At 45.3% G+C, this 7968-nt stretch overlaps 1 pseudogene; it reads left to right on the forward strand.

Moving 5' to 3' along the window:
• Positions 1-755: 755 nt before the first annotated feature.
• On the forward strand, positions 756-919 carry LOC119184199 (U2 spliceosomal RNA; annotated as a pseudogene).
• The last annotated feature ends 7049 nt before the right edge of the window (positions 920-7968 follow it).

Here is a 7968-nt window from a genome sequence, read left to right on the forward strand (position 1 = left end):
GCCGCTCGAGAGGACGAGTTCCTGGCAGCGTTCCTGAGCCGGACGTGAGACCTGTACGTGTCGGCCAGGTCGAGCTCCGGTGTGTCTGTTCAAGGTCCAAGGCCGAGACCTGCTGAACGGCTCCTGTTTGGGTGCAGTGGCCGGGAGCAGGCTCATGGACGAGGCCTACCGGTTGTGGTTGTCGTGAGCCGTGGCCTGATCCTGGACCTCCAGAGTTGCGACCCTGACTGCTGGGTTGGCCGCGACGTCCGACTCAACGGCGCTGCACACGGTAGCGTATCCGTGCGCCGTCAGCCGTTCCACCCATGCCATGAAATAAAAAGTTCATGATAATCCTTTCTCGTCCGCTATCAACAATTATAGTGACGAACGTCCTTTAACGATCACAGCTGGCTTACTCCGATGATTTGACTCCACTGGCGGACAACCCCAAGAAGCTGCAGGACCGCATCAACGTTGTGGCCGCCCTCGCTGGCCAGCTGGGACCTCGGTTAACCCCAAGAAGTGCAGAAGTCTGCACCTGACTGGAAGGACTCCCGTAGGTACCAGAGACAGGAAACTCTTCATCGAAGGCAAAGAGATTCCTCGCATCAGTGACTACGACAGTCAATCTTTTCTAGGACGCCCCGTTGGTTTCAGCCTTCTCGAAGACCGCTCTAAGGTCGACGCGGCGATCCTCGTCAGCCGCACCTTTCTCGAGTCTATGATTACCATATGGCAGCGAATTGATGCACTAAAAACCTTTGTTTTTTCAGCACTCATTTTCGCCATGTGGTGAAGACAAAGGGGCAAGGCGGATCCTATTTGGATCCAAGATATTAAACTTATTTTTGTGATGCGGCAGACTGGTTGAAGCTTGCTTCACCTCCGCCACGGGTTGGCCCGGTATTGCACTACCTCCGGGATCGGCCCATTCGCCCCTGCGGGGGTGAGTTCTACATTGTTCTGAATAAAAGTAAGAGTTTCCGGATTTACCAAGGATATCAGGGTAAACCACGTGGGTGCGGCGAGTGTCCGAAGCTTTGGCGTCACGTCGCCCCGGCTGACGCGGTATTCGCGGCTGCTCGCCCGCGTGCCCGGGGAGTGCCCTAGCTGTGCTCATTCATGCTTATGATTGCACGGGGAAAATAAATGTTTGTGTGGAAATTTTACAATCGAAGGGACGCGAATTTTTTGTTTTTTTTTGTTTTTATGTTCACCCCTACATACCCCAAGTTATTTTTTAACATCCCTACTCATTCTTTAAAACTATTGAGTAATTTATTATTACCATTTAAGAGGAAAACTAGAGGTGCGTATGTGTCAAGCTATTTTCGCTTTTGGAATACGCCCATTTTGGGAAAAAATAAATAAAACAGTTTCTATTGGGTGTTTGTGTTTCTGTTCACAGTTGCAGTGACAAGCGAAGGCATTTTTATTTCGTCCCCAGGATTCCGGCGCAGGAGCAGGAGGCACGCTTTCTCGCACGGTGGGGGCGGTGCCCCGCGTCACTCTATGGGACCGGAGAGCAAAACGATGATAACTCCTCTCCTTTTCTGATTTTCTCATTGCTTTCACGGTTTCTAGAAGCAACTGTATCAACCTTTCTTTGGCTGGAGTTACAGTATCGTAGTTGCAATAGTGCGAGTTTCCTAGCTAATTGAAAGATAATGCACAGCGCCTATGGGTGCTCTCGGAAATATCGGCTGTTTTACCGCGTTTGAATCACTGCCCCGGAGACGGGCTTGAAGATATCCAATTGCTTTCTGGGATTTAGGTACTGGCATATGTCTAGTTTATGATGGTATAGAGCGTTATTGGATCGCGTGGTAAAAAAAGTTCTTTGGCCAGTTTTGTTCACGGTGCAACAGCCGTCAAGCCCTCGTAGCTCCATCCAGCGTTGAAATGGTGCACCCTACAGTGCCACGTAAAAATAAAATAGGGTGCGCGTAAAAAAGAGAGCATTCTTATAGAAGGCACATTCATGACCCCGTGAAACTATATTTAGGGTTCGTTGAGGTAAAGATTGATAGCATAGCACATCAATGGGGTATTTTGAAAAAGAAAAGACAGTGCGTGTTTCCGATCGTTCAGTGTATGGACCATATAGACCCCTGAATTAGCAGCAAATTCTCGAGTTTTACAGCTTACATGGTAATTACAGTTATTTACTGATTGCTTAATTAGTGCTAATTACTTAACGCATCCCTGGTCAGGCTTTGAAATTGCGAGTAATATTCACCGGGCGCGATATTATGGACGGTGGTATGAACTCGCCGTCCGCGCCGCTTAAGTTCGGCATATCACAGGGATCCGTCCTCGGGTCTCTTTTTCTTTCCGGTTCCTATCAATAATTCCATCCGTGATACCCAGGAAATCTAAAGCTTTTTGCAGATGCCTGCATGCTTCAAAGTAGTGAATGGTTCCAGCGACCAGGTTCTTTTAAATAACTCTTCATTTAAAATTCAACATTAGTGCACAAAATGACAGATGACCTTTAACGCGAGAAAAACTTTGGCGATAACCATAACCCACAAAAAAGGTCCATTAAAATTTCAATACAACCTCGGCAATCAATTCTTGTCCTTTGTCTCACAGTATACGCACCTTGGTCTTGTCATCACATCTGATTTAAGATGGAACGAACATGTGTCTTATACTAAGAAAAAGGCTTTGAAAATACTAGGCTACCTAAGTAGGCACTCGCCAAGTCATGCAGTGAACCTAAAGGGCCTCATGTGAAACGTACGTAATACCAATACTAGAATATTCATCGGCTGTCTGGGACGCGCACACGCAAGTTAACACAGATAAAATTGAATCAATAGAGCGAAAAGCTGTAAAATTCATTTTCAATGCCCAAAAGTAAGACATATCCGTCAGTTCTTCTGGAAAGAGCTAAACTGGAGACCCTGGAATGGAGACGTTATCACGAAGTAAGGAAGCTGTTCTATCTCATATATATTATTAAGCTGGCAATACCAAAAAACTAATTATATCAAACCAATCTTGCGCCACTAAACGCGTGCCTCCAATCTTGAAAGAGTGACTGAGCCCCTATATACAAGTACGAGTTTTCCCCGCACAAGCGCAGAGTGGAACAATTTGCCACCAGAGGTTCTTGAAACTGTCAATCTCAACTAGTTTCTTCGTGCGTTAGCTCTTTCACATGGCTCAGAACCACATCATCATATATATTACAGTGCTCTTAATTTTATTACCTGTCGATCAAACTGATTACTTGAGGATCAAAGCCTCGCTTCTGCACGATTCTTCAGTGCTTCGGTTTTTCAAAGTCTCGCTTTTTAACATTGTCGGCTTTTTTTTGCTACAGTTGGTATTTGAGTTCTTTTTACTTTTTACCCAAACAACATAACCTAGTGGGCACTGTTTTTATAGTTTTTGTTTTGCGCTTGGGACTGTGGACCGTATTTCGTGGCATTTATGTTTTTAATCATGGCGCTTTCGCTCAAAACTATATCTACTGCTGTACCTCCTACACATTGTTGCGTCCACTGCGCCCACACCCCTGCCCAAAGACCGGCACTTGACTGGCAGTTTTTCTCTAAATTAAATAACAAGTTTATAAATAAATAAATCCGCTTTGTCTTTTTTTATTACGCGACTCTCCAATTTTAACGAGATAAATTTTAAAAATGTTCATGGAAGTGAGTTAAAAGAAACTGATACAATGCTGAAAGGCAGGGAAGTTAAATTGTTTAGGAACAAATAACCCTATTTGCACTGTGTAAGTCCATCGTAGCCGGAATAACAAGCGTCCGTAACAGGGAACTGAGTTTATTACTTTCAAGAAAGGCATTTGTGCGCAGCATAGTTGAAATGGTCCAAGCGCTGGCTTTCCAGTCCGCTGTGGGCCATAAAAGGGTTGAGGAGTACAAAGGAGAGGCAGCCAGTGCGCGGGCGCACTGATTGCCCCGACAGTCAGTCAGCCCCCGGCGCGCGGCGTCAAGTATCGTGGGGGGGAGGTCAGGTGGAGGGCAGGGCGCATCTCTGCAGCTGGCTGGAAGCAGGAATGCATGGTCTAAAGCCCCTCCATGCGATTTTCAGTAGAAGACGCGATGGAGGGGCTTTAGCTTCAACAAGCCAAAATCTCCTGCCAGTTTTTTTAGGACGGGCGCCGTTCATTCGGACATTCCATGAAACTGGCGGGCGACCACTGGTTGTCCTTCGTGGAGTTGCTGGCAATGCGAGGCGTCTTGCTTATGTGGTGTGTCTTTCAAGGCGGTTCTGGCTGAATAGCTGAAATGTGCGTTCGCAGCTCGCAAGAAAACATGATATACTCCGTTACCTGGCCCGTCTGGCTCGTTGCAAGTTGCTTGAAACAAAAAGCGTGCAATGCGGCGCTGTAATGACCCTGTACTTGCAAGAGCACGTTTTAGATCTACTAGTAGCGTTTGGCCTGTCCGTTTGTGGCTGGGTGGTTCGGACCAGATTTCATCACTGTGATGCAGTTGTCACTCGTAGGGCTTCTGTACTTTGGCTGACACGAATGCGATTACGTTGTTTGAAACCACCTTGTGGGGTAATTCGAAAGTTTCGAACAACAAGCGCAGGAAATCGATGGCATCTGTCGATGTCGTTTTGTTCACTTGGTGAATTTCAACCCATTTACTGTAGGCATCCAGAATTAACAAGAATGTGTGCCAAGGTGTGCTCGGTCTGCCCCAGTCCAGTGCTGGAGCTCGCGTCGGAGCGCATTCATTTAGGTGGCGGGCTGTGCACTCTGCCGCTATCTCGGCGCCCTTGCCGATTCCCGGCCACCACATGTAGCTGCGGGCGCACTTCATTGTGATCACGCCTCGGTGTCCGGCATGAATGAGAGACTTTCCTCGTTGTCGAAGTGGCCATGAATGACAACACGTGATCCCAATTTGATATAACCACGATTACAGTAGAACTCTATTTATTTTTTGTTAAAAGCATTGGAGTTCTCATTCTTGAAGTTTTGAACTCTGCCCTCTATCAGGGCGTTGTACAGCTTGAACAATGTTGGGTCATCTTGCGTGGCCATTGTGACTTCGTCGACCGTTAGTGGGAGGGGAGGGGGCTATTTAGCGCTTCGAACACGAGCACGCAGCCAACTTGAGGTGTATCCTCAATGGTTTCGCTGAGGGGTAAGCGGCTCAGTGCGTCGGTGTTAGACAGTACACCACGTCGTAGTCTTATGCTGACGTCTTAATGCGCCATCGGATCATACGAGGCGAAAATGGCTCTGGAATCTGCTTCTGGGGCTCTAGGATACTCAGGAGTGGCCTGTAATCAGTCAGAACAGTCACATGTCTGCCCGCGATGTACTGATGAAGATGTTTGGCTCCATGGACAATGGCCAGTCCTTCGGATTACACCTGAGAATAATTTAGTTCCACAGGGGCTAAAGTGCGGGAAGCGAATGTTATCGCAGGGTTCTCCAGTTTAGTTTTAGTTTTGTTCCACCGCAAAAAGTTCCATTCCGTTTCCGTTCCATAGCAAAAAAAAAGTTCCCTAATGGTTCGTAATGGTTTTTACTTTTCTGCAAAACATTAAAGATAAATTAACTATAAAAACATAAGGTTTTTTCCTTTAAGAACCCGGGACCGCACTAAAATAAATTACAACGTTCCTAAGGGAAGCGCAAGTAGCTTTACCGTGGGTTCGTAACCAAGTAACGCGAACCAGTGCTTTTCGAAGTTATCGTATTTGATTTTCTGAAGAGTGAATTAGAAATATTCTGAACAGGCTCAATGTGTGTGTGCGTGTGCGTGTGCACGCGCGTGTGTGTGTCAATAGTGCGAGCATGATCTCAGAAGCAGCCCGTCATCCAGGGTATTCTCTTATATGCGCGACCACTGTTCTGATCAAGCAAACTTCTGGGCGGCCTGTGCGAAAGGCGTACGTAAGCCCGCATGAATTAATGCAAACTTCTATGGTTGACACTTTTTTTTCGTTTTGCACAATATTTGGACACACTTTAACTTAGGGATGCCTGCCATAGAGATACGCACTGATTCTGTGCCCTTAGTTATGCAGGATGCTGCTCACGTTGCATGACCTCAGTTGTTCCGGATCGCCAAGCTTTCCCGTGAAACAAACCCCCCTCCTCCCCCTCTTTTTCGCTCAGTAGTCGGCTTGACGGAAGAATAATCATTATTGCGGGAGAAGGTTTTTTTTTGCTGGAGTGCCAGTGTGTGGAAAAGTGTGGAGGAGTCAGAATCGTGCGCGAGTTGGATACGCGGCAGGATTCCGGAACTGGTTTCGGCAGAGATAACCACAGCATGCATCCAGTGACCCAGTGCTTCCATTTTAGACTCGCTCGCTTCAAATAAGGCCTTATGGTGGCCACTCTACGTCTCATAAAATTTCGGTTCTGGTTTTACTGCACATTTGCTATTGAACATTCTTTTTTTGTGTGTATTCTATTTCTATGGTGTGCCTGGGTGTTCCATTCACTCGTGTTGTTGCCGATGAAACGGGCACACGGCAGAGGTTTTCCTACATGATTTATTTCATTACAATAATATAGTGAGATGAGCAATGCGTGCGTGTGGGTGTGTATATTCTCTGTATATGTAAAGTTTATTGGATCTTGTGGTACCACTCAAGCCTCGTGATGTTTTTCAGGCCACGTGCAGTAGTTTATTTGTGTTTTAGGCCCGTAACTTATTACTGAAATATTTTGAATTTATACTTGAAGCTTATCGGCAATGTGATTGCCGGGCATGTGTTGCAAATGACTAACGTTTTATTTCGAATCAACTTGACCTTACTATTTTTTTGTGAATGCGAGAAACTTAGGGGGAGGAGTGGCTTTACTGTTAGTGCCCTTAATTCCACGTTTTCGCCGGGCCGTCTAACATTATCTTTGTTTTCTTCTGGCCTCTTTTTATTCAAACTTTAACGTGTCTTTCTTTTACATCTCCAGATTTTGTTTCGTGAATCATCGCCGGCATCATTAAAAAGCGCGATATTGTCCGCAAAACTGAAGTAACAAAGATGTTATACGTTAGGCCTTGCTAGTTTGTTTTCTTTCTAGTTCTTTATTATTATGAAAGTGCCGCGAATCCAATTCAAGAGATTCTAACTCTTTCTGAGCGCATTGCCGATCATGACTTTTTTGCTTTTCTTGAGGCATGCGGTGGTTGTGGGATCGTTTAGAAGCATCTAATAAACTGTTACGTAACCTAGGCTACTACGAATATAAGTATTGCCGTTGGCACTTTCTTTTATTATATTGGTACTTATGTCGTTGCCGCAAGCGTCTGCTTATATGCAATTGTCCATGTTTCCTTATATATATATATATATATATATATATATATATATATATATATATATATATATATATATATATATATATATATATATATATATATATATATATATACGACGTTCAAGCAAATAATCGTAATTCAACATTTATAGAAATTGATTGTGAAAATAGTGGTCAACTTCACTGCACAGAACACGTTTTTTATTTATTCTTGCTTTTCTTTTGATGATGATGATGTTGATGTTTGATGTTTTGTGGCGCAAGGGCCATTTCACGGCCAAAGAGCGCCAGTTCACCTAACTAAAAATATGGAAAATGTGACAAGCGGTTGTATAAGGGCCATAAAATTCCTCGCGGTAAGGCGGGTAAAACCATACAAGTAATAAAATCATGACCATGCCGTGAAAGGTGTGTGTGGTGTGAATACGTGACGAAAGTTGGTGATAATGAAAAACGATGGTGGACATGTACGGCATTAGCACAAGTACCTCACTCGTTCATACCCTTGCGTCCAAGGGCCGTGAGGCAACTGCTTTCTTGTGTAGCCACCGCAGCAAAAACCTCTCTGGAGAAGTTGTGCTACGGAATGCCCGGGTGTACTTCGGCCCTTGGAATTAGCCCGGCGATCGCCTCCCGAATTAACGGGACCCGTGACAATTAATCTGGCGTCCGTGACAGGACCTTTTGGTGCAAGTAGTGAGAAAGAGCCTCGAGTTGTTGAT

The sequence above is a fragment of the Rhipicephalus microplus genome, chromosome 6, assembly GCF_043290135.1.
Source record: "Rhipicephalus microplus isolate Deutch F79 chromosome 6, USDA_Rmic, whole genome shotgun sequence".
NCBI classification, from domain to species: Eukaryota; Metazoa; Arthropoda; class Arachnida; order Ixodida; family Ixodidae; genus Rhipicephalus; species Rhipicephalus microplus.